This window comes from Scyliorhinus canicula, chromosome 2 (assembly GCF_902713615.1).
Source record: "Scyliorhinus canicula chromosome 2, sScyCan1.1, whole genome shotgun sequence".
Classification (NCBI taxonomy): Eukaryota; Metazoa; Chordata; class Chondrichthyes; order Carcharhiniformes; family Scyliorhinidae; genus Scyliorhinus; species Scyliorhinus canicula.
In genome coordinates, this window is record NC_052147.1 from 242,795,715 (window position 1) to 242,822,537 (window position 26,823).

General features: G+C 43.2%; 2 protein-coding genes across 22 annotated transcripts in view; one reads left to right on the forward strand and one right to left on the reverse strand.

Annotated features, from left to right (window-relative positions):
- zranb3 (zinc finger, RAN-binding domain containing 3) overlaps window positions 1-18,298 on the reverse strand; it is a 214,496-nt gene extending 196,198 nt beyond the window's left edge. For both annotated transcript variants that reach the window (XM_038789900.1, XM_038789899.1), the window contains exon 1: window positions 18,119-18,298. The gene's annotated coding sequence lies outside the window, so the exon portion shown is untranslated. The remainder of the gene's footprint in view (window positions 1-18,118) is intronic.
- A 48-nt stretch (window positions 18,299-18,346) lies between these two features.
- LOC119962070 (R3H domain-containing protein 1-like) overlaps window positions 18,347-26,823 on the forward strand; it is a 189,645-nt gene continuing 181,168 nt past the window's right edge. For 14 of the 20 annotated variants that reach the window (XR_005459796.1, XR_005459797.1, XR_005459798.1 and 11 more), the window contains exon 1: window positions 19,448-19,594. The gene's annotated coding sequence lies outside the window, so the exon portion shown is untranslated. Of the gene's footprint in view, window positions 18,460-19,446; window positions 19,595-21,405; window positions 21,428-26,823 lie in introns of those variants that run through there. The other 6 variants (XR_005459795.1, XM_038789918.1, XM_038789919.1 and 3 more) reach the window with 4 other exon arrangements.

Consider the following 26,823-nt stretch of genomic DNA (forward strand, 5'->3'; position numbering starts at 1 on the left):
CCTGCTGTATCCTTGGACAATCCTCAACACTATCTCCAACTCCACCAACCTTGGTGTCATCCGCAAACTCACTAATCAGATCATCTGCATTTTCCTCCAAATCATTTATGTATACTACAAACAACAGAGGCTCCAGCACAGATCCATGTGGAACACCACTAGTCACGATCTTCCATTCAGAAAAACACCCTTTTACTGCTGCCCTTTGCCTTCTGTGACCGAGTCAGTTCTGCCTCCACCTTGCCTCCTCACCTCTGATCCCGTGTGACTTCACCTTCTGGACCTGTCTGCCATGAGGCACCTTGTCAAAGGCTTTACTGAAGTCCATGTGAACAACATCCACCGCCCTCTCCTCATCAATCATTTTTGTCACTTCCTCAAAAAACTCAATCAAGTTAGTGAGGCACGACCTCCCCTTCACAAAACCATGCTGTCTATCGCGAATGAGTCCATTTGTTTCCAAATGGATATAAATCATGTCCTTGAGAATTCTCTCCAATAATTTACCTACTGCCGACCTTTTGTCAGTGGCTCCCTTTGTCGAATCAGCATTTTCAACATAGTACTTTATGAGCAAAATTATCTCAGATTTCTCCTTCATTCGGATTACCCCCATATACACCCCCATATTTATTGCTTCTACAAACGACACTGGTTCGGCATCCACGATGCTCATAACTACTTTTTTAAGTTTCGTTGCTTCCCAGGTTAACTGACTTGTATTATTTTCCCTCCACCAATGATAGGATGAATCCTACTGTGCTCGAATATCTATCTGGAAAATTGGTACCATGATGCATCAATGAAAATGACTAACCATATATATTCTGGATTACCGAAGTCTGGAAACGAGCATGCATTACTATGAATGCTTTGTTTGCTCTTACAACTTCCACAACTGTAGCACGTTTCATCAAGGCACTCAGTTCCCACACACCACAACTGGCATCAGATCTTCTCGGAGGGCATAACCAGTTCAACCATCCAATCAAATTTCTTAATTGGTCTTTTTTTCCCTTGAATGTAAGATCCTGTCTGTGAGGACCTAGCCCGATTTATTGAGATGCAATTTCTAAGCAAGATTGTTGATTCAAGGTCACTTCGGACTCATTTTGCTTAATGTTTGGCCCTATATATTTATAAGCCCCCCCCCCCCCCCCCCCCCCCCCAAAGCCTGACTTCCATCCTCAAATTACCTATTGTCCATTGCTCAATTCTGCAGAACCTCTCCACAGAAAATCATCAACATGGATGAAAAGATGCCTGCTAGTTTTTCCTTGTGATACCATTACAACATTCCTGCTTCTGCCTTCAGCTGAATACAAACCATTTTCAGTAGTAAAGACCGAATTGAAAAATATCATATCAGTGACATCTTTCAACCCATAAACACTCATTTAATTTCAGCTTATTTTGGTGGTTTCAAAATCACTTCCTTTCTAAATTTCTCACCCTGCACAGAAGCAGCTTTAACATCAAGCCATTTATATTCCCAGGAATATGTTGCTGAAAGTGCCAAGAAAATTTGCAACCTCACTTTTCCTGCAGTCAGGAAGTCCATTCTGATATCTTGATCACCAAATCTTTCTTTGAAACCTTGAGCCATTACTTAACCTATATTACACGTGCCACCTTTTCAGTGCATATCCGCCTGAGCAAACAGGTTGGTTGTCCACTGTCTGTTAGTTTGATGTACACACAAAATTCTTTCCAGCTCAGTTTGGCATCCATTATAAATTTATCTTCTAATTTATTATTAGTCACTCAACCTCTTGATTATAATGGCTTTTACTTCAAGTGGCATTCCTCGCCTGTTCAATGATACTTGCTATTGTCAAACAGAGACGTCTACGCACCCGATGACGCTTTCCAGACCATTGTTCCACAATCTCTCCCTGCTACGTTCAGGGTCCCTTTCACAGGTCCGTTATCTTTTCCTAGAGCCGTGATCACTTCCTGATCCACTCTCAGAACTTGTCGTTTTCTGGCGTTCCTCATCTCTAACTCATTTTGCCAATCTTTCTTACCTTCTGTCCCTCATCTTGCACATTCAGCCAATGTTAGTATTTGTCGGTAGCTTTTCCTGCTTGCCCTACAATGGTGGAATGCCTCCATTCAATGGCAACTACTGGCATGCATGTTATTCTAATTACAACTCTGGACAGTTGTCCATGAGATAAATAGCCTTATCCTGTGCCCTGTGCTTCAGTCTTATTTTGTTCACATTCAATCATCCCTTGATCGGTCATAATCTGCTCCTTGTAACTATCGAACATACATGTATGTGAAGTGCATGGTGCTTCTTTACTTTGTTACTTGTTCAGATTCTGTAACGGTGTAATCAGTGCCAATTAGCCTCAAGGAATGTATCAACCCAGTTTGATTGTCATATTATAAATTGACTGTTTTTCCATCACTTCCTATCACCTTACCCATGCCTTTCTTCTCTTTCCACCCTTCTCTTTTGAGATATTGCCTGCTGAAGGAGCTATGCTCCGAAAGCTAGTGATTCAAAATAAACCTGTTGGACTTTAACCTGGTGTTGTAAGACTTCTTACTGTATTGTTAGTATGTAGACTTTTGTTTCTTGAGTGACGTGGTATGATTTTTAAATTTTAATGCCTTAAAATAGTGCTAAGGTGGTAGCCACTGAACTTGGAATCAGAAACGGAGCTTTATTTCACATTAGAAAGCTGAAGTACTTGACATATTCCCATATTTCAGTGAGTTGTAATCACAAATATAGGTGCAAGAAGAGCAGTTAGTCCTGACAATTCACTGTTCCCAATTCAATAATTCTTATAAATTACACTGTTACGGTTTCATAATGTCAATTATATTACAGTTTGTTAATGTCAACTACATTGTTACGATTTGTTAATGTCAATTATGGTGTTAAGGGAAACAGGTGATGGGTATTTGCATGTATATAATTAGGGGATAGCCGGGACACTCAGTGGAGGTGTGTGGAGTGCAGACACTGAAAAAAGTCAATAAGCTTTTTCAGCAAGGAATGGCTCTGTGACTTAGTTTTGACTTCACCAACCTGTGCGATCCTGTCAACATTGGTAACAGAGGATGTTTGGCCTAAAGTTGAAGTTTGGGAACTCAGCTAATTTTTGAGACCAGCTGATTGTATTTAGAGTTATTTTGGAGAAGATTGGCTGAAACCAAGTGCGACATATCAGGGTATAATTTTCCACCGTTGTTCTGTGAAGACTTTTTCCTGTCCATTGCTTTAGACAGTGATTCCCGCATCCCGTAAAAGAATTAAAATTAAGCATTTCTAAACATCCTCTCAACCCGTTATGCCAAAGATTAATCTTTATCCACCCTCAGTGGGACCCTGTTCCTGTATCCCTTTCAAATTGTACAATTTCATTCATATCGTCCCTCCCCATTCTTCTGACCAAAATGGATCACTTCACATTACTGTACTTTGCATTTCATTTCATTTCATCTAATTTTAAATTAAATTTCACGAGTTTGCCCATTTCACTGGTCAGTCTCGGTCAGCCTGATCACCTTACTGTTCTCTTCGCAGCATGCTACTTTTTGTGTTTCATGTCAATTGCAAACTTGAAAATATGCTCCGTAGCCAGGTTCAAGTTATCAAAGGAACATAGGAACAGGAGTAAGCCAATTAGCCACTTGAATTGTTTCCTCAAATCAGTGAAATCATAGCTTGTCTCAGTTTGTTTTGGCTCCATATCCCTCCTTCTTTCAAAGAGTGTATGAGATTTCTACCACCTTTGCATGAAAAGTATTTCCAAACATCTCATCTGAATGGTCTGGTGCTGATTTTAAGGCTACGTCCTTTTGGTTCAGAATTCCCCACAGAGAGAGCTTTTCAATCTACCCCATCAATTCCTTTCTAATTCTTATGACAAATAACTTTTAAAAAGAGATTCAAACTTCCAGTTGTTGGTTGAAAAAAGCAAGAATCCATGTTTTCATTAAAAGCACTATTGGCAAAATGCTGTTTTCTTTTTGTAGGCTACTGATAACTTCAAATATTTCCCTTCTTTGCTACATATTACAAAATCTACAGAACTACAATCCTTAACAGCAAACAGTCCACACAGTTGCTCTGTGCTCCCAATGAGTTCCCACATCCCAATTTCGTTGAGTAGTAACATCGGAGTGTTACAGACAGAGCGGAGATGGTGGGATAATTTTTTCACGTATTTCCCACACCTTTTGGGTGTCCGTAACAAGGTATATGTTCAGGAATGTTTGACCATTTTAGCGGCGTCATTTGTAGTAATCGGCACCAAGCAGGCTGTCAGGCAAGTTTAAATCAGAAGATAACATTTATTCTTACGAAACCCAGAAATGGAAAAGCAATGAAAAACACTCACTTTCTCATGCACACAAATTAAGGTGGATTCTAGAGAATGAAGCATGCAGCTAGATTATTAGCAGAATACAAGAAGCAAATCATGTTCAGATTGAGTGCTTTAAATGTGTACATGGTGCAGGCATGTTTAGGTTCTTTCTCAAGATTCTTTGGAAGTGAATGAACGTTCGAAGTCTATGGATTTGCAGGTCAGGCTATGGCTAAGTTGATTATGGTTAATATTATCTTCATCATTGTCACAAGTAGGCTTATATTAACACTGCAATGAAGTTACTGTGAAAAGTCCCCAGTCGCCACACTCCAGCGCCTGGTAATAATTCCACAATTTTGTTTGGTCTTGATATGTTCATTCAAGAGAAGGCATTCCACCCATGGTCATTTATATTTTAAGAACTTGCTTCTGGAAAAAAAAAATATTGTATCTTGAGAGTTAGGAATGATATCTTTAGTGGGCATAACACGAGGAACTGTCTGACACTTGCCTCCGTTTCAGCGAGTTCCTGAAATCCATCATCAGCAGTAAGCCTGTTCTACTAATTCTTCTTCCCCCTCCCACCTGCTTACCAGAACAAATCTACTGCAAACCTCGAGGTGGTTGTTGGATGCATCTATTTGACAGAGATCATCTCTTTCCCACCTGACTACAATGGCTCACAAAGCCAAACAGCCTCTTCTCTCTGCTGACCAAAATGCTGCTGTGCTATGTGTAAGGAAGCCTGCAACTGGATTTCAAAAAATTGTTTCCTCTACCCGCTTCCCCATGGCAAAGTGAAACACATTAGCCTTGTATCTCGTCAGAAATGCTAATAAGCTCTCCTTGCCCATAACTCCCTTCATCTTAAATCAATAGTTCACACCAGAACTATTTTCACCCTGGTACTTTTAACACACTTCCTGTACTTTGGAGGACTCAGTCTACTCATTGTAAACTCAGAGACTGTTGCATTGTACGCAAGTGATTACCTTGCATCTTCTTCTCTGTAAAAGAATCTGAGCCTTCCTTGGACCCCTAACAATCGAACCACCCAGGTTTACTGTCTGGCAGACTACAGAACAGATCACATAACACACTTCATTTGCCCAAAATATACATCACTGTTCCAACATATATTACAAACCTCAGAATTGTAACATTATATAAGCACAATCAAATGGCCCCTTAAAATTCTGTAACACAGGGAGTATAAGCCTAATTCATGCAATCTTGCCTCACTTTTAACCCCAAGAGATCTGGTGACATTCAGGCAGGTCCACCTTGCACTTCTTTAAGACTAATATGTCCCAACATGCAATGCCCATACTATACCCAGTACAGTACTCCTGATGTGAATTAATCAAGGTCTCCCCCCTTCACAGTCAGATATAAAAGTTAACATTCCCTCAAACTTCCTGATTATTGTTTTGTATCCGAACATTATATTTAAGTAATCTCTGCATGGACCCAAAATATCTTGGGACTTGTATTGTCTTGACTTATCACCATTTTGAAAAATACTTGCAAATATAATTTTTTAGACAACACGAATGATGATCTCCAGGCAGCACGGTGGCACAGTGGGTTCGCCCTGCTGCCTCATGGCAGCAAGGTCCCAGGTTCCGTCACGGCTCTGGGTCACTGTCCGTGTGGAGTTTGGACATTCTCACCGTGTTTGCGTGGGTTTTGCCCCCAGAGCCCAAAGACATGCAGGCTAGGTGGATTGGCCACGCTAAATTGCCCCTTAATTGGAAAAATGAATTGGGTATTCTAAATTTATTTTTAAAAAATGAATGATGATCTCCACTTAACCTTCCTTAAATCCATCTGCCACAGTTATGCCCATTCTGCCCCTTTGCAATTTTATGTTCATGCCTGCTATACTTATTATTCTGCCAATCTTTGTATTATCATGCAAATTTGGATATATGGCTCCTTATTACATACGAATTAAGAGTGGGCCATTGGCCTCCCTGAACCTTCTCCACGATTTGGCATGGTCAAGGCTGATTTGGTTGTGGCTTCAATGCTACTTTGTTCGCAACCCCCTCAGCCTTAAAAATATTCAAGGACACGGCTTCCACAGCTCTTTGGGGAAGGGAATTCCACAGACCAATGACCCTTATCTGTCTTAAATGAGACACCCCTTATTTTTAAACTGTCCCTCCCAGCCTCCATCTTCCCGTTCTGCGAAAATACAATGAGTATAAGCCCAACTTGCTGAACCTTTTCTCCTGAGACAATTATCCCTTCATCCCAGGAATCAATCGAATGAACCTCCGCTGAACTGCTTCTAATGCCATCACATCCTTTTACATGTAAGGGGACCAAAACAACACAGTACTCCAGATGTCGTCTTATCAATGCCCTATATAACTGGAGCAAAACCTTGCTCCTTGCATATTGCATTCCCCTTGAAACAAACAACATTGCACATGCCTTTCTAATCACTTGCTGTACCTGCACCAACGTTTTGACAGTCATGTACCAGGACATCCAGATCCTTTTGTACCACTGAGTGTTGCATCTTTCTCTATTTAAATAATATCCTGCTTTTCTATTCTTCCTGCCAAAGCGGACAAGTTCACATAGAACATCCCACATTATATGCTTACTCACTTCACCTATCTCCATCTCTTTGTAGACTTTTTATATCCTTCCCAATTTTTTTTTGATTCATTCGTGGGATGTGGACACCACTGACTAGGTCAGAATTTACTGCCCATCCCCAATTATAGAATCAATTGTCCTTGAGACGGTGGTGGTGAGCAGCTTTCTTGAACTGCGACAGTCTATGTGTTGTAGGTACATCCACAGAGTTGCTGGGAAGGGTGTTCCAGGATTTTGACCCAGTAGCAGCGAAGGAAGTAATATATTTCCAAGTCAGAATGGTGAATGACTTGGGAGGGGAACATCCAGGTGGTTTCCTATCCTTGTGGTGTAACCTTTGATGCAGCAGCTTATGTACTTTTCTGTCTATGTTTGTGTCGTTGCAGATTTAGCAACCGTACATTTGGTCCCTTCATTCGAGTCATTTAAATAGATTGTAAATAGTTGAGGTCTCAGTACTGATTCTTGTGGCACTCTAGTGGACACAACTTGCCAATCTGAAAATGACCCATTGATCCCTACTCTCTGCTTCCTGTTGGCCAACCAAGCCTCTATCCATGCTAATACGTTAAACAGAATCACAGAATAATTCAGCACAGAAGAGGCCCTTTGGTCCATTGAGTCTGCACATTTTACCTCTAAACTATGTTACTTTATCTTGTGTAGTAACCTTTGATGTCACACCTTATCAAATACCCTTTGAAAATCCATGAACACGACTTCTACCTTGCTTGTTACTTATTCAAAAACTCTACTAAATTATTCAAATATGATTTCCCATTCACAAAGCCTCCACTAATTGCATTAAGATTTTCTAAGTGTCCAGCTACAACCTTGTTATGGACACCTGGTCAGTTCTCAACAGTGGTTACGAGAATGGACCAGATGCCAAAACTTTTTAAAGTTTTAATGAGATACAGAAAGACCGATTTCTTCAAAGAGTGATGATACAAGTAGGGTTTGGTTATTTTATAAACATTTTATAAACTTTCACTTCTCAGCTCTTACACTAACAGATTACATGTAGTTTCTTACCCATGACACACTAGTTCCCATTAAACATCACTTTCAATAACCATGCCATTCTCATGCCGCTTACAGACAGGCCAAGGCAACACTTGCATTTACAAAGCAATTATTTTCTGTGAGGGACATTTGTTCAGAACTCTTCCACAAAGCCTGCCTCAGATGCAACTTTCATGACCTCTCTGATTGATTTCCAGTCTTCTTCCTGTAACTGTTCAGAACAGCATTGTTTCTGTCTCTCTCTCTGGGCTCCGCTCACCCCCTCAAAGGATCTCCCCGAGGTGGCCAGGGTTACATCCACTATCATTATCTTGGCTGTCTGATTTCCCACTTCCGTTTCTACAAAACAACAGAGCTGTACCATTCATATGCAACAAACTTTCCATTGGTCATCAGATTCTTGAAGGGATAATGGCTGGTCAAACAAGGTTATCCCGAATGATACGGACCTTGAGTGGATCATCCTGGTTTACCTGGGGCATCCTCTGTATTCCCACTAACGAGGTTACGTCTCAATGGGACAAAGTAACTCAGGCTGTGGGTGCATTCCTCTGACTTTGCTGCTAGAAGTCTCTTCTCTCAGTCTGTTTAACCCCTAAATTGCTTGCTGCATCTTGGATCCCATTTCTGGACCCAAGTTCCTAATATCTCCTATCATGATAATAATGCTGTGCCTTTGTTAGAAGGCCTCATTATTTGTTTCCTGTAAACCCACGTCTCTGTATTGGCCATCAGGTTATACATATTTACTTCTATTTGAGGTGACATTCACCTCTTCTGTTGCAGATGCTATCAACATTTGGATAGAAAGTTATTAATTTGGTCTTTTTACCATCTATTGCAAACTCTGGTCTTATCTGCTGTCGCTCTTAGGTTTGCCTGATTTGTCCCTTCCTGTTACGCTCTCATTGCTCACTGCTGCCTTGCCCTCTTGCCTCGTCCTATTCCTTTAATTTTCCACATCTTCCCTCACAATGGCCCATGAATAGAAACCCTCTTCCACATCAATCTTTGAGTCATTTTTAAGAACTCCACTGATGTTAAATGGGAGGGTATCCCAAAACCCAGAAGGGTAACTAGGAACATCGCTTAGGGATGCTTATTTTCAATTTGGTATATTGTGAGAAAAGATATGCAAGCCAAGGAGGAATAGTCCCCTCATTTTGTAATCAAATAATAAAGAATATTTCTTAACTTAAAAGGCAAACACACAACAAGGACTAAAATACACTTACACTGATGGCCAGGCAGACACAAAATTACCCCTTTCCTTTTCATGAACTCTCAGACCCCCTTGTTCCCAACAATATCCAATATTATATAACTCTATGAGCTAAATCCAGCAGATAATTACCACACACAGGTATTTGTCGACGTTTGGGAAATCTGTCTTCAGTTTCAGCCAAGGTGTCATCTCTCGGTTCGAGTTCTGGATTTTAACTGGCTGCCCACTCACTATAATTTGTTTTCAGGGGAGACAGTTCTCTCCAGCTGGGTGAGGCTGTGATGGTAGCTGCTGCTACTGTGTCCCATTCTGCAGTTATTGTGCTCTTGATATGATGTTACTTATCCTGTGAACGCAGCTTTTTAGCATACGTGTCAAGTCCCTTATCCCTCCACTTTGAAGTTACCTCTTCTACATCCCATTGTTCTCCCCGAGTTTTCCACTACTCACTTTTCTAATTGGTCTGCCAATTCTCATATCAAAACCTCTTTATTATTTTAGCTTTATCCAATTTCACTTTTTAATCTTGATTTTTCCAAATTCTCAAAACCACGCATTCAATTCCCTAATCTTTTTTACCGTATTACAATTTGCTCCAGGCCCAGAGCTTTCAGGTTCTGCTTTTCAATTTAGTCCCAAGTTGCTGATACTCACCTTGCAGAACCTCTTTCCTAATCTTATCTATATCATTGGTACACATGTGGACCACAACAACTGGATGCTCCCTCTCCCAAGTGAGAGTTGAGTTCCTCTCCAGCCCTGAGTGGATGTCTCGAACCCTGGCATTGGGCAGGCAACACAGCACCAGGGTCCCATGTTCAATTCCCCGCTGGGTCACTGTCTGCACGTTCTCCACGTGTCTGCGTGGGTTTCCTCCGGGTGCTCTGGTTTCCTCCCACAGTCCAAAGACGTGCAGGTTAGGTGGATTGGCCACGATAAATTTCCCTCAGTGACCAAAAAGGTTAGGAGGGGGTATTGGGTTACAGGGATAGTGTGGAAGTGAGGACTCCAGTGGGTCGGTGCAGACTCCTTCTGCACTGTATGTTCTATGTTCTTTCTCTTGGCTGAAGAGAGAAGAAATAATGGGGGCTTCTCAGATGGGCACTGAAATCTTATATACTGAATAAATCAGTTCGGCAAAGATAGCCTGCAAGATGGGCTCAGAAGAGTGTTTTTGAGACAGTTTCTTATTGTGTTAGCTAAGCCTGAGTATGGCACAGTAAATAGTTGAGTTCCCCGCGCAAATCTATTGTGTGACCTCAATGTCATTTAATTCCAAATCGCGCAAATACCCATTATCTCTACGACCTGCCTTTCACCTCACACACAATCTCCTAACCAGGTCAATTGTTTTCCTTCAATTCATGAGTTTCAACATATTCCAATGTGGAACATTATGGATTGACTTCATGAGGTTCATAGGTAAAGTCATCACAATCCCAGATGACCATAGGCTTTGAGGGGGTGAGCTGACTGGTGGTGATTTAATCTGAGGCTCACCACACCGCAGGCGAGGGGGCAAGGTTGAGAAGGCAGGCCTTAATAATAATCTTTGTCACAAGTAGGCTTACATTGCAATGAAGTTACTGTGAAAAGCCCCTCGTCGCCACATTCTGAATTCAGAATATCCAATTCACCTGACAGCATGTCTTTCGGGACTAGTGGGAAGAAACTGGAGCACCTAGAGGAAACCCACGCAGACACGGGGAGAACATCCAGATTCCGCACAGACAGAGACCCAGCCAGGAATCAAACCCGAGACACTGGCGCTGTAAAGCCACAGTGCTAACCACTGAATAACCTCAGGCAGTACAGGAATTGAACCCGCGCTTCTGGCCGTGGCTCTGCATCACGAACCAGCTGTCTAGCCAACTGACCTAACCTGGTCCCAGAGGTTCATATAAACTGCATGAATATGCATTCCCAGGTCGATTACTTGAGTTACTGTTTCAAAAAATTCAATGACCTACCCGTGACACCCCATGATGGCTCTCCTTAATTGGCTCAAATTGCCCCAAGTGCTCAGCCACTCTATTGTTCATTATAATTTTTCCCCAGCAGACATTAGACCAACAGGTCCATTATTTACTAGTTTCACTCACCTGATTTAAAAATAATGGTGCTACACTTGCAATTTTCCAATCTAAAAAGTGGCAGTTCCTGAATGGAGCATATTTTGGAATAGTATATTTCATGCGTCTTCAATTTGCTCACTCACTTACTTTAAAAACCTGGCATTTAAACCATCAGGCCCTCAATCGGCCAGTTGCTGTACCAATATTTTATTTCTGAACTGTTATCTTACTTACATGAACTTTGGGGCTGGTTTAGCACAGTGGGCTAAACAGCTGACATGTAATGCAGAACTAGGCCAACAGCGCAGGTTCAATTCCCATACCAGCCTCCCCGAACAGGCGCTGGAATGTGGCGACTAGGGGCTTTTCACAGTAACTTCATTTGAAGCCTACTTGTGACAATCAGCGATTATCGTTGTTATTATTATTTAGTCCTTTGTTCATCAGTAGTTTTCTTACATTGTCAGATATATTAACCACTTCCTCTACTGTCAAGATTGACAAGTTGCTGTTTTACTATTTTTCATTTGCCAAATTATCCACATCTATTTTGGACGGGCCCACATTTCCCTTGGCTATCCATTTCCTCTTGTGTACTATATTCTCTTTTTGCAGCAAGCTCCCTTCGCTCATCTTCAAATCCATCCCGATCTACACTATTTGTAGCATTTTTGCACGCTCCCTATTTTGGTTTCACATTATCTCTCCCCTTTTGTTGGGTGGCACAAAAGCGCAGTGGTTAGCACTGCTGCATCACAGCGCTGAGGGCCCAGGTGTGATCCCGGCCCCGGGTCACTGTCTGAGAAGTTTGCACATTCTCCCCTTGTCTGCGTGGGTTTCACCTGCACAACCTAAAGATGTGCAGAGTAGGTGGATTGGCCACGCTAAATTTCCCCTTAATTGGAAAAAAATAATTGGGTACTGTTAAATTCATTTATTTTTTTAAATTTCTCACCTTTTGCTGCCAAGTGGCTGTTTTATTTGGCAAGTGGGGCTCTTGCCACTCAAAAATTGTTCCTGACTTAAGTTCAATTTTTGTTTGAATGCTTCTTACTGAACAGTTTTAATTTAATTTAATTAGAAATGGCAATAGTCCAACTACGCTAACTCGGTGGACACCACTTCATTGTCCACAATCTAAAAAACTTCTCATAACTGTTTTCTGCCACTTGGTCAATTTTCTATCCACACTGCCACAAGCCCATTAATCACAATGGCTTCAATTTTGCCAATAGGTTTGCTATGTATTACTATTACAGAAAATGGTGTATCTGAACAAATGTTCATTACTACAACAAAAATAAATGTTGTTATAAATCCAAAAAGTTTATCTTTAATGCTGTGGACACATCTGGGAAACCACACACATTGCAACTTCATAACCTTCAAGTAATGATAATTTTGTACAGGGTGATGATTAAGTCCATAGAGAACAATCATAGAATTTACATTGCAGAAGGTCATTCAGCGGATTGAGTCTGCACCTGCCGGCCCTTGGAAAGAGCACCCTTCTTAAGCCCACGCCTCCAGCCTATCCCCATAACCCAGTAACCCCACCTAACCTTTTGGACACTAAGACACTGGTGCTGTTTAGCACAGGGCTAAATCGCTGGCTTTGAATGCAGACCAAGCAGGCCAGCAGCACGGTTCGATTCCCGTAACAGCCTTCCCGAACAGGCGCCGGAATGTGGCGACTAGGGGCTTTTCACAGTAACTTCATTTGAAGCCTACTCGTGACAATAAGCGATTTTCATTTCAATTAGCAGGGCCAATCCACCTAACCTGCACATCTTTGGACTGTGGGAGGAAACCAGAGGAAATCCACGCAGACACTGGGAGAAAATGCAAACTCCACACAGTGACCTGAGGCCGGAACTGAACCTGGGACCCTGGAGCTGTGAGGCAGCAGTGCTAATCACTGTGCCGCCCATATCCACCTTTCTGGAAGATTCGGTATCTTTTGAATAAATATTTCAGTTCAAGCATTACAAGAATTTGAATAAAGTTAATCATGTTATTTTGAAATGCTGATTATGACAACACAAATTTCAGATGCAGGATGCACATTAACTCTGGATATATAGATGCTATATCTAAGTTTGCAAGTACAAATGGGGAGCATGATCAACAACAAACAGCTGTTGATTAACATTTTTCAGGAGGACGCAAAAGAGATAGCAGATTATGCAAACTGTCATGGTACATGAAATTACAATTGACACATTTGGGAAAAAGAATAGGCAATGAATTACACAGAACATGCACAACAAATATGGAAACTTCCGACCTTATATTTCAAATCCATACATTTTTCCAAAATAGCATGCCAACTAAATCATAGGTGCTAATCATTAGCCAATTCGATTCACCCCACTGCTGGACAGGTACTCTAGATTGACTCACCTAATGAAGAGGCTGCGCTCTGAAAGATAGTGATTCAAAACAAACCTGTTGGACTTTAACCTGGTGTTGTAAGACTTCTTACTGTGCTCACCCCAGTCCAACGCCGGCATCTCCACATCTTGACAAAAAGGGCAGCATTTCCAAATCAGAATGGAAAATTAAAGTCAGTGAGAATTGGAAGGAAAACGCTCCATTGGTTAGAATCATATCTAGCACAAAGGAAGATGGTTGTGGTTGTTGGAGGTTAATCATCTCAGTCCCAGGTTATTGCTTTTGGAGTTCCTCAGGGTAGTTTCCTTGGCCTAACCATCTTCAGCAGCTTCAATGGTCTCCCCAGCATAAGGTCAGAAGTGGGGATGCTTGAACAGTAGTTCAATGTAGTTTGTAACTCCTCAGATACTGAAAGTTTTTGTCCATATGTAGGAAAACCTGGACAATTCAGACTTGGGCTGATAAGTGTTAAGTAACATTCACACCCACAACATCATACAAGTACTAAGCAATCACCATCTCCAACAAGAGGGAATCTTAACCACCGGCCCTTGACACCCAACGGCATTACCAACACTGAATTTGCTACGATCAAAGTGGATGCAGGGGTGTTTTGCTCTGGCTTGGGGGGGTGGCGGGGGGAGGGGGGGGTCTTGAAAAAGGAGTCACAGTCTCAGGATACAGGAGAATCCAGTTAGGACTGAGATGAGGAGACATTTCTTCACTCAGAGGGTGGTGAATCTGTGTCACTCCATACCACAGATAGCTGTGGAAGCCAAGTCACTGAAAATATTTAAGAAGGAAATACATTGACTTCTAGATTCCAATGTGTCAAGGGGTATGGGGAGAGCGTGGCAGTGTAGTGTCAATGCAGACCATCAGCCATGATCATACTGAATGGTGGAGCAGGTTTGAAGGGCTGAATGGCCTACTGCTTTTTCTGTCAATATCCTGAGGGTTATCACTGACCAGAAACTGAATAAACTAGCCATATACATACAGTGGCTATGACAGTATGTCAGAGGCTGAGAATTCTCTGGTGATTACCTCACTTTGTGACTCCCTAAAGCCCAGTCATCATTTACAATGTACAAGTCACGGGTGTGACAGAATAGTCTCCATTTGACGGGATTAGTGCAACTTCAACAACACTCATGAAGCTTGACACAATCCAGGACAAAGCAGCCCACTTGATCAGCACCCCATCCACCACCTTAAACATTCATTCTCTCCACCACCAACGCACAGTGGCAATAGTATGTGCCATCTTCAACATGGCCTTTCGTGTCTGCGCTGGCCATCAAGCACCTATCTATTCTAATCCCATTTTCCAGCACTTGTTCTCGTTCTGAAGCCTTGTAAGCTACAGCATGCTACTTAAATATTGAGAACTTCCATCTCTACCACCTTTTCAGACAGTGAGTTCCAGATTCTAACTACCTTCTGGGTGAAAAGGTTTTCCTTCAAACCCTTCTAAATCTCCTGCCCCTTACTTTAAATCCATGCCTCCTGGTTATTGGCCATTTATAAATGGCAAAGTGTCTTCCTATCTCTACACTATCGCTGTCCCTCAATTTTGTGCACCTTGATCAGGTTCTCCCCCGCAACCTTCTCTGCTCGAAGGAAAATAACTCAAGCCTAACCGGCCTCTCTTTACTGCTGTAACACTCCAGCCTCTGCAATATCCTGGTGAATTTCCTCTTCAATCTATCCCCATTGCAAAGTAACACACGTGTAGCACCCAAGATCAAGGTTCAAACCAATCACCCACAATTCGCAAACTGGAAAAGTACATGGATACTTTCCATGTTCCCATGAACTTCCCATGTTCACGAGCTGTGTTTCAACCTTTATCTTAGATGGGAATTACAATAATAATTCACATCTGTTTATGGTTCTTGCCCTTATAACTCAAACCTTGTAACTGCACATGAATCATCCTCTCAATGGTAATAACTTCAAATTTATTTACCAACCTCTCAAACTCAGCTTTTCCCATTTATCTTGCATTATCACTTTAATCCCCAGTCTAAAAGTTATATTCAGAAAAATCACCACAAAATTAGACATTTTCATTCCATAAGTTAGTAAAAACAAAAAATAGGCTTAATTGTCTAACTGGTCTGTGGAATTTTCATAATGTGGGAGATTGCCAAGTACTGTAATTGTATTTATAGTTGGAGCTTATGATGTGTTGGGCAGCGCGTTCCGTGCGCCAACACGCGTGTGCAGTGCGGTCGAACGATGTACGCACCTGCTCAGGCTGGTCGTCGGTCGCGCCATCCCCTCAGTCGTGGCGCGCATGGGCAGGAGCCCGGGAAAGCGCGAAATGGCCTCTCTCGTCAATACTTAGGCCCTGCATTTGTGCGATGGCCTGCACCCGTTCCGCCTCATGGGAGGTTAGCTTTGCCGTTTCTGCCGCCCTGATGTGGGAGTACCGATTGTTAGCATATTCATGGAGAACGCATGTTTCGATGGCGATGGGGAGGGTGAGCTGCTTGACTTTCAGGAGCTGCTGGCGAAGGGAATCGGAATGGACCACGAAAACTATCTGATCCCGGATCATGGAATCAGTTGTCGAGTCATAGTGACATGACTGCGCGAAGATGCAGAGATGGGTTAAAAAGGACTGGAAAGGATCATCCTTACCCTGAAGCCTCTGCTGGAAAACGAACCTTTCAAAGCTCTCATTCACCTCGATGTCGCAGTGGCTGTCGAACTTCAGCAGGACTGTTTTAAATTTTGTCTTGTCTTCGCCTTCAGCGAATGTAAGGGAGTTGTAGATGTGGATGGCGTGGTTCCCGGCTGCGGAGAGGAATAGTGCGATCTTCCTGGCTTCCGATGCAGCCTCGAGGTCGGTGGCTTTGAGATAGAGTTAGAACTTTTGTTTGAAGATCTTCCAATTTGCACCGAGGTTGCCGGTGATGCGGAGCTGCGGAGGAGGGCGGACTTTTTCCATGTCACCGGATGGCTGTTTGCTGGTCAACACTGATTCACTCAAGGTATGTCCGTCAATTTTCAGCATCACTACCTGGTACCATGATGTGTTGGGCAGGCTGGGTCGATGTGGACTGCGTTTGATGCAGTGTAGCGAGAGACAGACTTCCAACACTTGATGAGATGCAACACGATTTTATTTAACATCTAACTATTATACATGTTCAACTGTGGGTTGACACTATGCTGACTTGACTGGAGACCTGATGCTAGCCTGACCAGGCTTACTAGCTACCACATGATGTTTGAACTGGCTAGCTCATGAACTCTGACTGTCTCAGAGGCTGGGTCCCGAGAGAGAGCGGGAAAACTGGTGCCCTCTGGCTTTATAGTGGTCGTGTCCTGTCTGGTGATTGGATGCTGTTCTGTGTGCTTACTGGTCATCCTGTGTGTCAATCACTGCCTGTCTGTACTCCATTATATACATAGATGTATATTATGGCAGTTTATTTTGTTAAATGTGAGTATCAATAAAAAGACCCAAAGTGAACTGCCTTTTTGGTTGTATCACAGTTTGGTTTGGATCCTGCTCTATCCAAGACCACAGGAAACTACAAAAAGTTGTGAATTTAGACCAATCCATCATGCAAACCAACCTCCCATCCATTGACTCGGTCTTCAATTCCCGCTGCCTCGGAAAGGCAGCCAGCATTATTAAGGACCCCACACACCCTGGGCATACTCTCTTCCACCTTCTTCCGTCAGGAAAAAGATACCAAAGTTTGAGGTCACGTACCAAGCGACTCAAGAACAGCTTCTTCCGACTGCCATCAGACTTTTGAATGGACCTGCCTCGTATTAAGTTGATCTTTTTTCTACACCCTAGCTGTAGTGAGATGGAGATATTCTCACAGAATATATTCTGCAGTCTCTCCTTCTTTCCCTATGTACGGTATGCATTGTCTGTGTAGCATGCAAGAAACAATACTTTTCACTGTATACTAATACATGTGACAATAAATCAAATCAAATCAGAAAAAATCTCATAAAAAGAGTGCAACTGTATTCTGACAGAAAGCAATTTGCATCACCATCTGATTGAAAAATAATTTTACGTTTTCAATGGAATAGGCCAATGTCAGTTCTATTCTCACGACCTAACCTGTCAGGATCTTTTCCAGCATAAAGGAAGCAATTTGCAGAATTGGCTAAAAACGTAAAACCTGTAATTGTATCTATGCATGCCATTTAATCAATGCATAACGAACTTAACAGATCTGAACATACCGCATCGCTTTCATACTCTCCGTACCATTTTGGTAAATTATAGCAGCAAATGTCGAAATGAAACTTAAAATACTTTAACCAACAAAAAAAAAGCTACGTAAATGGTTTTACTAAACATCGTTCAACAAAAGAAAGCCACTTTGGAAAAGCACCGAATTTAACTTTAGAAAAGTAATCTAACTAATCGAGCATTGATTCGCAGAGGGGAAAATAACTTTTACAATTCATACCCCAACTTGCTGCATGTAGATGTTAACCACTCCCTCCACCGTCCACCACCAGTTCCCAGCGCCCAATGCAGAATTGTGACATGAACACACTACTGTATTCCCTGGAACCGCGCGCGAACACAGCCAACCCCAAACGTCATGGCGCCGGCGTGTTGCGCCCGCCATCACGGAATGACGCGATGACGCAGAGCACTGGGCGGTGATGCCGGGTCAGCGTTTGGTTGGGGGTGGGGTTTTTTCCCCCGATAGTTTTCGAGCGAGGGAGGAGGGGAGGGGGTTGAGTTTTATTCGCGCGTCGGTTTCCTGTTCAACCGCTCGATGAGTTCCCACACGGACAGTCGGTAGGTGGGTCGACCGCGTGCTGGTGTCGGGTTGAGCGAGGGGACGGGGTGGTAGCGGGGGAGGGCATTTTGGTTTTATTTTTTAAATGGCCGGGCAGTCCTGAGGGAGGTTCCGCCGTGCGCGGCCGCCGGAGCTCGAGCCCGGCGCCCGCTGCCTCGTTCTGACGTGATGGCGGACTAGCCCCGCCCTCTGCCGCCCGCCCATTGGCTGGGGGTCACCATTGTGCCCCGATGATTGGCAGCGGCCCGGGGGGGGGGACTGGCTGACCTCCCCCTAGACAGAACACAGCCTCTTCAATCATTTAAATAAATAAGCAAGTCTGATATTTAGCTGCAGAATGCATATTAAAATGACCCCTTTGGTGTGCATATTTACAGGATTTGGCGGGGTGGGGCTGCAAATACAATTGTTGTCAGGACAACCTGTTGACATCTCTCACATTGCATGCAGCAAGCAGCCCAGCATAATTGTCGATGAGTGCAAAAAAAATGTGAGCGGGCCAAACGACTGGAGATCGGTCGGTGGCTGCTTGCAGTGTTTGCCGAAGGCTTGACTGGTCACCATAGATAGGGGTGCTGGACAATTGGGGGGGACAGAGGCAAGGGCAGGGGACTGACACCCCCCACCACATGCAATCTGCCATATTCCGAGTCATTATCTGTTCACCGGTAGACGAGAAATGCCTCTCTCCATTATGATCCACCACACGCCCGTCGAGTCTCTCTGATGCGAAGTTAAGACGGATGTTTGGTCAAACACCCAGATAGATGTGCATGTGCTATTGTCACTTACTGCTGCCCCCCACCCTCCTCACTGCCCAGTCAGTGTGGGCCGAGCAGAGTGAGTTGAGTGCGGTATTAACTGATGGGAAGCTCCAGGGGGTTTTGTTGGGTGGTGGGTGTGGGGGGCGCAGGCTTTTAAAACGTTTATATTTAGAGTCACTCCAGTGCTCGGCGGCTGCCGTGGCCGCTATTGGTCGTCGCCAGTGTCTGTCGGCAGGCGTCACTGCTTCCTCCATTAGGCTTGGTTGGAGCTGGCTGAAGGGGGAGAGAGAAAGAGGGGGCCGGCGGGGTAGGGAGCTGGGTTCAGCCATGCTCCCGACTCGTTGCAACAAATCCTCTCGGTGGAAAGCTGGTGAGTGGGGCTTCATTTTTTTTACCCCCCCCCCCCCCCTAAATATATTAAATCAGCCCCATCCCCGTGCCCCTGCTAAGCTGATCCCTCGGTTTTACATTGGAATTGGTGGTATCCCTGCTTTCGCCGCACGAATAATTTAAAGAGGGGGAAAAAAAATAGCCGGCGGTAAATGTTCGCCACGCATTGTGAGAAGGTCATCGCCGTTTCTGGTGCCGGGGGGAATAAAGGATTCGCGGAAGCGACGTATGGGAAGGTTTGACTGGGTAAAATTAGCCCGGCGGCCTAGTCTTCCCCTTCCTCCCTCGCCTCAATAGGCCGAAATGCCGGCCTTGCTCCTGGGGGAGAGATGCAGTAACCGCCGGAGAGTAGGGGGGGTGGGGGGAGATTTTAAACAAGACAGTACGTGTGCGGTTCTGATTAGCCTGGATGCTGCACGACCTGGCTATATCTGCTGTTATCAGCGATTTTTGTGTATGTATGTGTGTGTGTATACACCGAGAGAGTGTACGACATGTTGTAACCAGGTGAGAGTTCGGCATGGTTCATTATTCAGCCACTGTAATCAGACCCAAAGGGAGTATTTTCTTTTCACTGGAGGCTGGCATTTTATAATGTGGGATTGATGGGAGGGTTGCTTGTTTAGATCTGGGCAATGGATGAAACCAGGTTCAGTCATGCTACTAAAAGAGGCCAGTATAAATATAGGACTCGAGTACACCAGACAACATCTTACCGCCTTTATACTAAAATCGATTGCCGTTCGTATTTTCGGCTCAACCGACAAGAAAGTGAAAATGAGTAGCGACATAGGTTTGTGATTTTGCTAATGCAGCTATCATATTGCACCTCCAACGTTAAATCTAATTTTTTGGGTATATAGCGATCTTGATTATTGTGGTTTTTAGAATTTGACAAGCTCTCTGAGCTTGATATCTAGTTAAATTAATCTGTAACCTAGAAATGCCCATCTTGAATTGTGTATTTTTTTAATGCTGAACTCTGACCATTGAAATAGATGAGGAGTTGTCGTTCCAACCACCTCCTTTTCCCCTAATTTTCGATACATTGTTGTAGCTTGGTCATTTAAAAGCTTTTATTTTATAAAAGCAAGTAAATTAAATTAGTTGTGCTGAATCCTATGGTATGCAGTGGAACTTAATTTTCATTAGTGCATGTCATGGGTATTGGCAAATGCTTCATTTGAGGGATGTCAAACACTCAAGACAATGGAACTACAATAATGTCTGAATATAGATAGCCTGTTCAAAAGAAAATAACAGTAAAAAATTTCTGGGCAACTGAACGGAGGCTGTACAATGAAGGAGGTGGTATGACTGCAATTCATGAGAATAAAACTCCAGAGCTTTATAGTCATTGAAGATGCACGAATATTCACAAATTACATTGTACTGCATATTAGAAGCTATTACAGAAAAATAAAATTTTGGGATCCCCAAGTAATAACATATGTTTTACTGAAAAATGACTCACTTTTCAGGGATTACGATAGTTACTCTTTGTAATTACCTCAAATGCAATATGGACAATTACATAAATTTGCTCCCTGAGTGCATATTTTATTCACTAACAATCTAAAAAGATTTTAGCCGAACAACTGGCATTTTGCATAAGTGTACCCTGCTTTATTATGTAGGCTTTGTACTCCATTTTAACAAGTACTTTTTTTTCCCTAAATACCTATTATCTTGCAGCATTTCACAGAAAGCACTCAGTTAGCAACTGAGGAAATGAATGAAAAATATAATGACTCATAGAATTTGAACAAAAACTATCACAGTGATAAATGTTTGGAATAATATGCTGATGCAAGTAAGTTAATGAGAAAAATTACATTCAAACTATTAGCTGTCATGATATAATAAAGAACATGTATTCATTGCAATTCTTCATTTAGAAAAGATTTCAGGAACACCATATTGTTGTCGCGTGCAAGTGTGATTTCATTGTACCTGCCTTTCGGCCTTTGCCAATGGAGCTGTTGAGAAGGGAATTAAAAATTCTGTCACAAATGGAATATGTGAAGTTATACACTTTGGTAGGAAGACTAAAGGAGCTGAATATTATTGAAATGAAGAAAGATTGCACGCAGAGGGATTTGGAGGCCCTCGTGTAAAAGCTAGCAGGTAATAGAGAAGGCCTTTATTTTAAAGGGAATGGAGTATAAAAAATAATAACTATTCAAGGCACTAGTTAGACCACACCTGGAATACAATTTTGGTCTCCTTAAGGAAACATAGACTGACATTGGAGGCAGTCCAGCGAAGGTTGGAGGCGAAGTTGAGGAGGGTGGGCCTCACGGTAGCATTGTGGATAGCACAATCGCTTCACAGCTCCAGGGTCCCAGGTTCGATTCCGGCTTGGGTCACTGTCTGTGCGGAGTCTGCACATCCTCCCCGTGTGTGCGTGGGTTTCCTCCGGGTGCTCCGGTTTCCTCCCACAGTCCAAAGATGTGCAGGTTAGGTGGATTGGCCAGGCTAAACTGCCCTTAGTGTTGGGTGGGGTTACTGGGTTATGGCGATAGGGTGGAGGTGTTAACCTTGGGTAGGGTGCTCTTTCCAGGAGCCGGTGCAGACTCGATGGGCCGAATGGCCTCCTTCTGCACTGTAAATTCTATGTAATTCTATTTACACATTGGAGTTCAGAAGAATGAGAGGCAACCTTCACCTGAGGAAGGAGCTGTGCTCCGAAAGCTCGTGTTTGAAACAAACCTGTTGGACTTTAACCTGGTGTTGTAAGACTTCTTACTGTGCTCACCCCAGTCCAACGCCGGCATCTCCACGTCAAACCTTTATTGAGACATGGTATTCTCAGGTGGCTTGACCGGGTAGATGCTGAGACTGTTTTGTCTTAGAGTCAGAGGTTTACAGCATGGAAATAGGACCTTGCCCACATTTGGCCCATATTCCTCGAGACCCGCCTCTACTACCTCTGGCAGCTCATTCCAGACACTCACCACCCTCTATGGAAAACAATCGCTCCTCTGGACTGTGGGAGCGTTTAGGACCAGAGAGCATAATCGAAGAGAAGGGGTCGCCCATTTAAGAGATGAGAAGGCATTTCTTCTCTGAGGGTTGTGAATCTGAAATTCTTTTCTGCAGAGGGCTGTAGAGACTGATTCATTAAATATGTTCACGGCTGAGTTAGACTGATTTTTAATCAGCAAGTGAATTGAGGGTTATGGGGGATAAAGCAAGAAAGTGGAGGTGAGGATTATCCGACCAGATCAGTCATGATCTAATTGAATGGCTGAGCAGTCTCGATGGACCAAGTGGCCTCTGTCTACTCCTATTACGTTTTATGGTCACAGCTTAATCTTAACCTTTTTGTCCCAGAAGAAGTGATATAGGGGTTGAGGCCTGGCTGAGGTTTGGGATATCCCGATGTGAAAGATAATGGGTGAAAACCCACATTGCGCTGTTCAGTGCAAGAATATTAGTGGAACAATAAAGTCTCTTTTTCAATATTGTAGGTCATCTTGACTGCATAAACAGTATTGCCTGTGATGCAATGCTATTTCACCAACTTGCAGTTAGAACTACTTCAATTATAGTCTCCCTGCAAATTTGAATAATTTTGCAAAAGAAGGATCAGTTTTGATTGGCTGCCTGCTGAGATTTTTGTCTTGAACACTTAATTCATTTTGGTGATCTCCAAGATGATGATAAGACATTGGCTTGAGCACTGCGCTGCCACAGATTGTAATCTCAAAGTCTTCAATTAAAACTGTATTGTTGCATTATAGTTTCTTTTGTCTTTTCATGTAGTTTTGGCTGCATCACCTCAATGATTCTGTGGGTCAGCCCCTGTCTCTCTCTCTTTAGAGCAACAATGACCGTCACTCATTCAACCCAAGGAACCTTTGCTGCTGATTTCATTCACTTTGTTCAGACTGATGTCAACTGTTTCCAACCTTGTAGTGCAGTCATTGGATTTCTTGAAAATTCTTTCATGGGACGCGAGTGTCGGAGTGAAGGCCAGCATTTGCTGCCCTGAGAAGGGGAGTTGGCTTCTTGAACCGCTGCAGTCCATCTGGTGTTGATTCCCCAGTGGTGCTGTTTGGAAGGGAATTCCAGCTGATTGACTCTGCAACAGTGAAGGAGCGACAATAGCACTCTGTCAACTTAACTTGTGGTTTGGAGGGATACTTACATGTGGTGATCTCCTCATGCAACTGCTGCCTTAGTCCTAACAAGTGTTAAAAGTTGCGGGTTTGGGAGCTGCTGTCAAAGTGGCCTTGGTGGGCTAAATCGCTGGCTTTTAAAGCCGCCCAAGCAGGCCAGCAGCACGGTTCGATTCCCGTACCAGCCTCCCCGGACAGGCGCCGGAATGTGGTGACTAGGGGCTTTTCACAGTAACTCCATTGAAGCCTACTGGTGACAATAATCGATTTTCATTTCATTAGCACATTGTGTAGATTGAATGTGTGCTGATGGTGGAAAGAGTGACTGTTGAAGGTGAAGGATGGCGTGGTGATCAAGTGGGCTGCTCTGCTCTGGATGGTGTTGAATTTCTTGTGTTATCGCACTCCTGACTTGTTATATCTTAAACTCTGCCCTTCAGTGGGTCTTTTTCAATTCTTCATAGTTTCTTTATCACCTTTCAGAAGCCCAAACAGCGACTACCATCTATTCGACAGCTCATACCTTTTAAAAAAAATTTAGAGTACCCAGTTTTTTTTTTTGAATTAAGGGGCAATTTAGCATGGCCAATCCACCTACTCTGCACATCTTTGGGTTGTGGGGACGAAACCCACGCAAACATGGGGAGAATATGCAAATTCCACATGGAGAGTGACCCAGAGCCGGGCTCGAACCGGGACCTGGGCGCCGTGAGGCAGCAGTGCTAACCATTGACAACTCATCCCAGAGTCATTCTTGACCTACTGGCATTCTTACCACTGTTTTCTAAAAAGAAAAAAAGGAACGCCTTGTATTTATGTGGCAATTTCTGTGACCATAGGAGGTACCAAATCGCTGTACTTAGTGGACAGTGTACACTCAGCAATCTCTCGCAACCGAGTTGTGATAATGACCACGGTGGAACGATAGCACAGTGGTTAGCACTGTTGCTTTACACCAGCAGGTCCCGGGTTCGATTCACTGCGCCTGCGTGGGTTTCCTCCGGGTGCTCCAGTTTCCTCTCGCGTGTACCGAAAGACTTACTGTTAGGTAATTTGGACGTGCTTGTTAGGTGAATTGGTCGTTGTGAATTCTCTCTGTGTACCCGAACAGGTGCCGGAGTGTGGCGACCAGGGAATGTTCACAGTTACTTAATTGCAGTGGTAATGTAAGCCTACTTATTACAATATGTTGATCGAGAGAGAGATATGGCCAGGGCACCAGGATAACTCTATTGCTTTTCTTCGAATTAGTGCCATGCAATCTTTTACATCACCCAAGCAGGCAGATGGAGCCCCAGTTTCACATTTCATCTTAAAGACTGTACTTCTGACCGTGCAGTGCTCTGGCGGGGGGGGGGCTCTGTTCGCTCAGTTGGTTGGGCGACTGGTTCGCGATGCGGAACAACAGCAAACAATGTGGGTTCAATTCCCGTATCGGCTGAGGTTACTCACTTAAGGCCCCTCCTTCTCAACCCTGCCCTTGCCTGAGATGTGGTGACACTCGGGTTAAAACCTCACCCGTCAGCTCTCAAAAGGGGATAGTAGCACATAGTCCTTTTGGACTGTGATGAAGTTTACATTTACTGCAATTCAGTATATTAAGTAGAACTTAATATTGCCATCTTTCCTCTTTGATAGTGGTTTCAATTCCAGAGAAGCTCTTCGGACATCTCAATTGAAATTCAAGTCGGAATACGAGGAAGGATTTGTCTGATGGGTAATCCTCGAGTGGCCTGTGGCATTTTCTATCTCTTATTTTAAGCTGCTGTGGTAACTGCTGCTGTCATCTTTTCACTTTTGTTCCCCTTCCTGAAATGGTTCACCATCTTCCTTCTTCTTGCATTTGTGCAAGAGTTAAAAACCAGATTCATAATTTCTACTCGCAACACATTTATTCCCATAGCCAAAACCATACTAGCTCTGCTTAATTATATTGTAATTCTTTCAGTGCCCTGCTATTCCTTTCATTTCCTGACAAAATTGCCAGACGAACTTGCTTGTCATTCCCTGTTTTTTCTTCGCCTCTTTTGGATAGCGACATTTGCTACCTTTCAACCCCCTGAGCACTCCAGAAGATCATATGGGCGGCATGGTTAGCACTGCAGCCTTACGGCGCCGGGGTCCCAGGTTCAATCACTGTCCGTCTGGGGTTTCCACATTCTCCCTATGCTTCCGTGGGTACTCTAAATTTAAAAAATCTGCTTTCTCTGCAACCACCCTTTTTTAGAACCATGGGACAGAGGCCATTAAGTTCAGATGTTTTATCAGTTTTTAAACCCATTCATTTCTTACATACCTTATAAAGTATTTTAAGTTCCTCATTCCGCTTTGACCCTTAATTCCCTGCTATTAAAGGCACAAATATTTGTTTAAAATCTGTGCCATTTCCTTCGCCCCTATTATAATTTCTCCTGTCTCAGCCTGTAAAGGATTTAATGTTTACCTTTGCTGCTCTCATTTCTCTATACTGGTAATACTTTTGACATCTGTTTTTCTATTTCTTTCTAATTTACTCATTCCATTTTTATATATCCTCAAGGTGGGACGTCAATGACAAGGTTTTGGAAATTTAAATTTGTGTCTAGAAGAGTCAGGTTGAGAGAAATTTCTTTGCACATTGAGAGTGTTTGGGGCAGAAACCATTGCATCTTTTGAAGGACAATTGGGCCAGTCAGTCTTCGAAGTTGAGAAAGAAATAACAATTTTGGAAGAAAGCAGGACAGTGGGGTTAGATTTGGATAGGTCCAGGAAAGAGCCAGCACAGATGTGCTGTAAGGTTCTGTGGTCTTGCCTTAATTCTTGGCTTTTCTTGTGTTTTCAATTAAAAACAATTCAGCTCCAATCTTCATTATGTCATTCAATGAAGCAGTGAACTGTTTCAGCTTCTTGTGTAATGCATTATGTGGCGGTGAGGAGGTTAACTTGGGAGTTTAAAGATTCCCCCCCCCCCCCCGAAAATCCAGGTTTAGTTTATTTGTATTTGGCTCTGGGAACTGCAACTATAATTCATAGGATGAGGATGGAGTGTCTTCCAACTTGTCACCAGCTACGGTGTTTCTGTTGTCTGAACTAAATTATACATTTA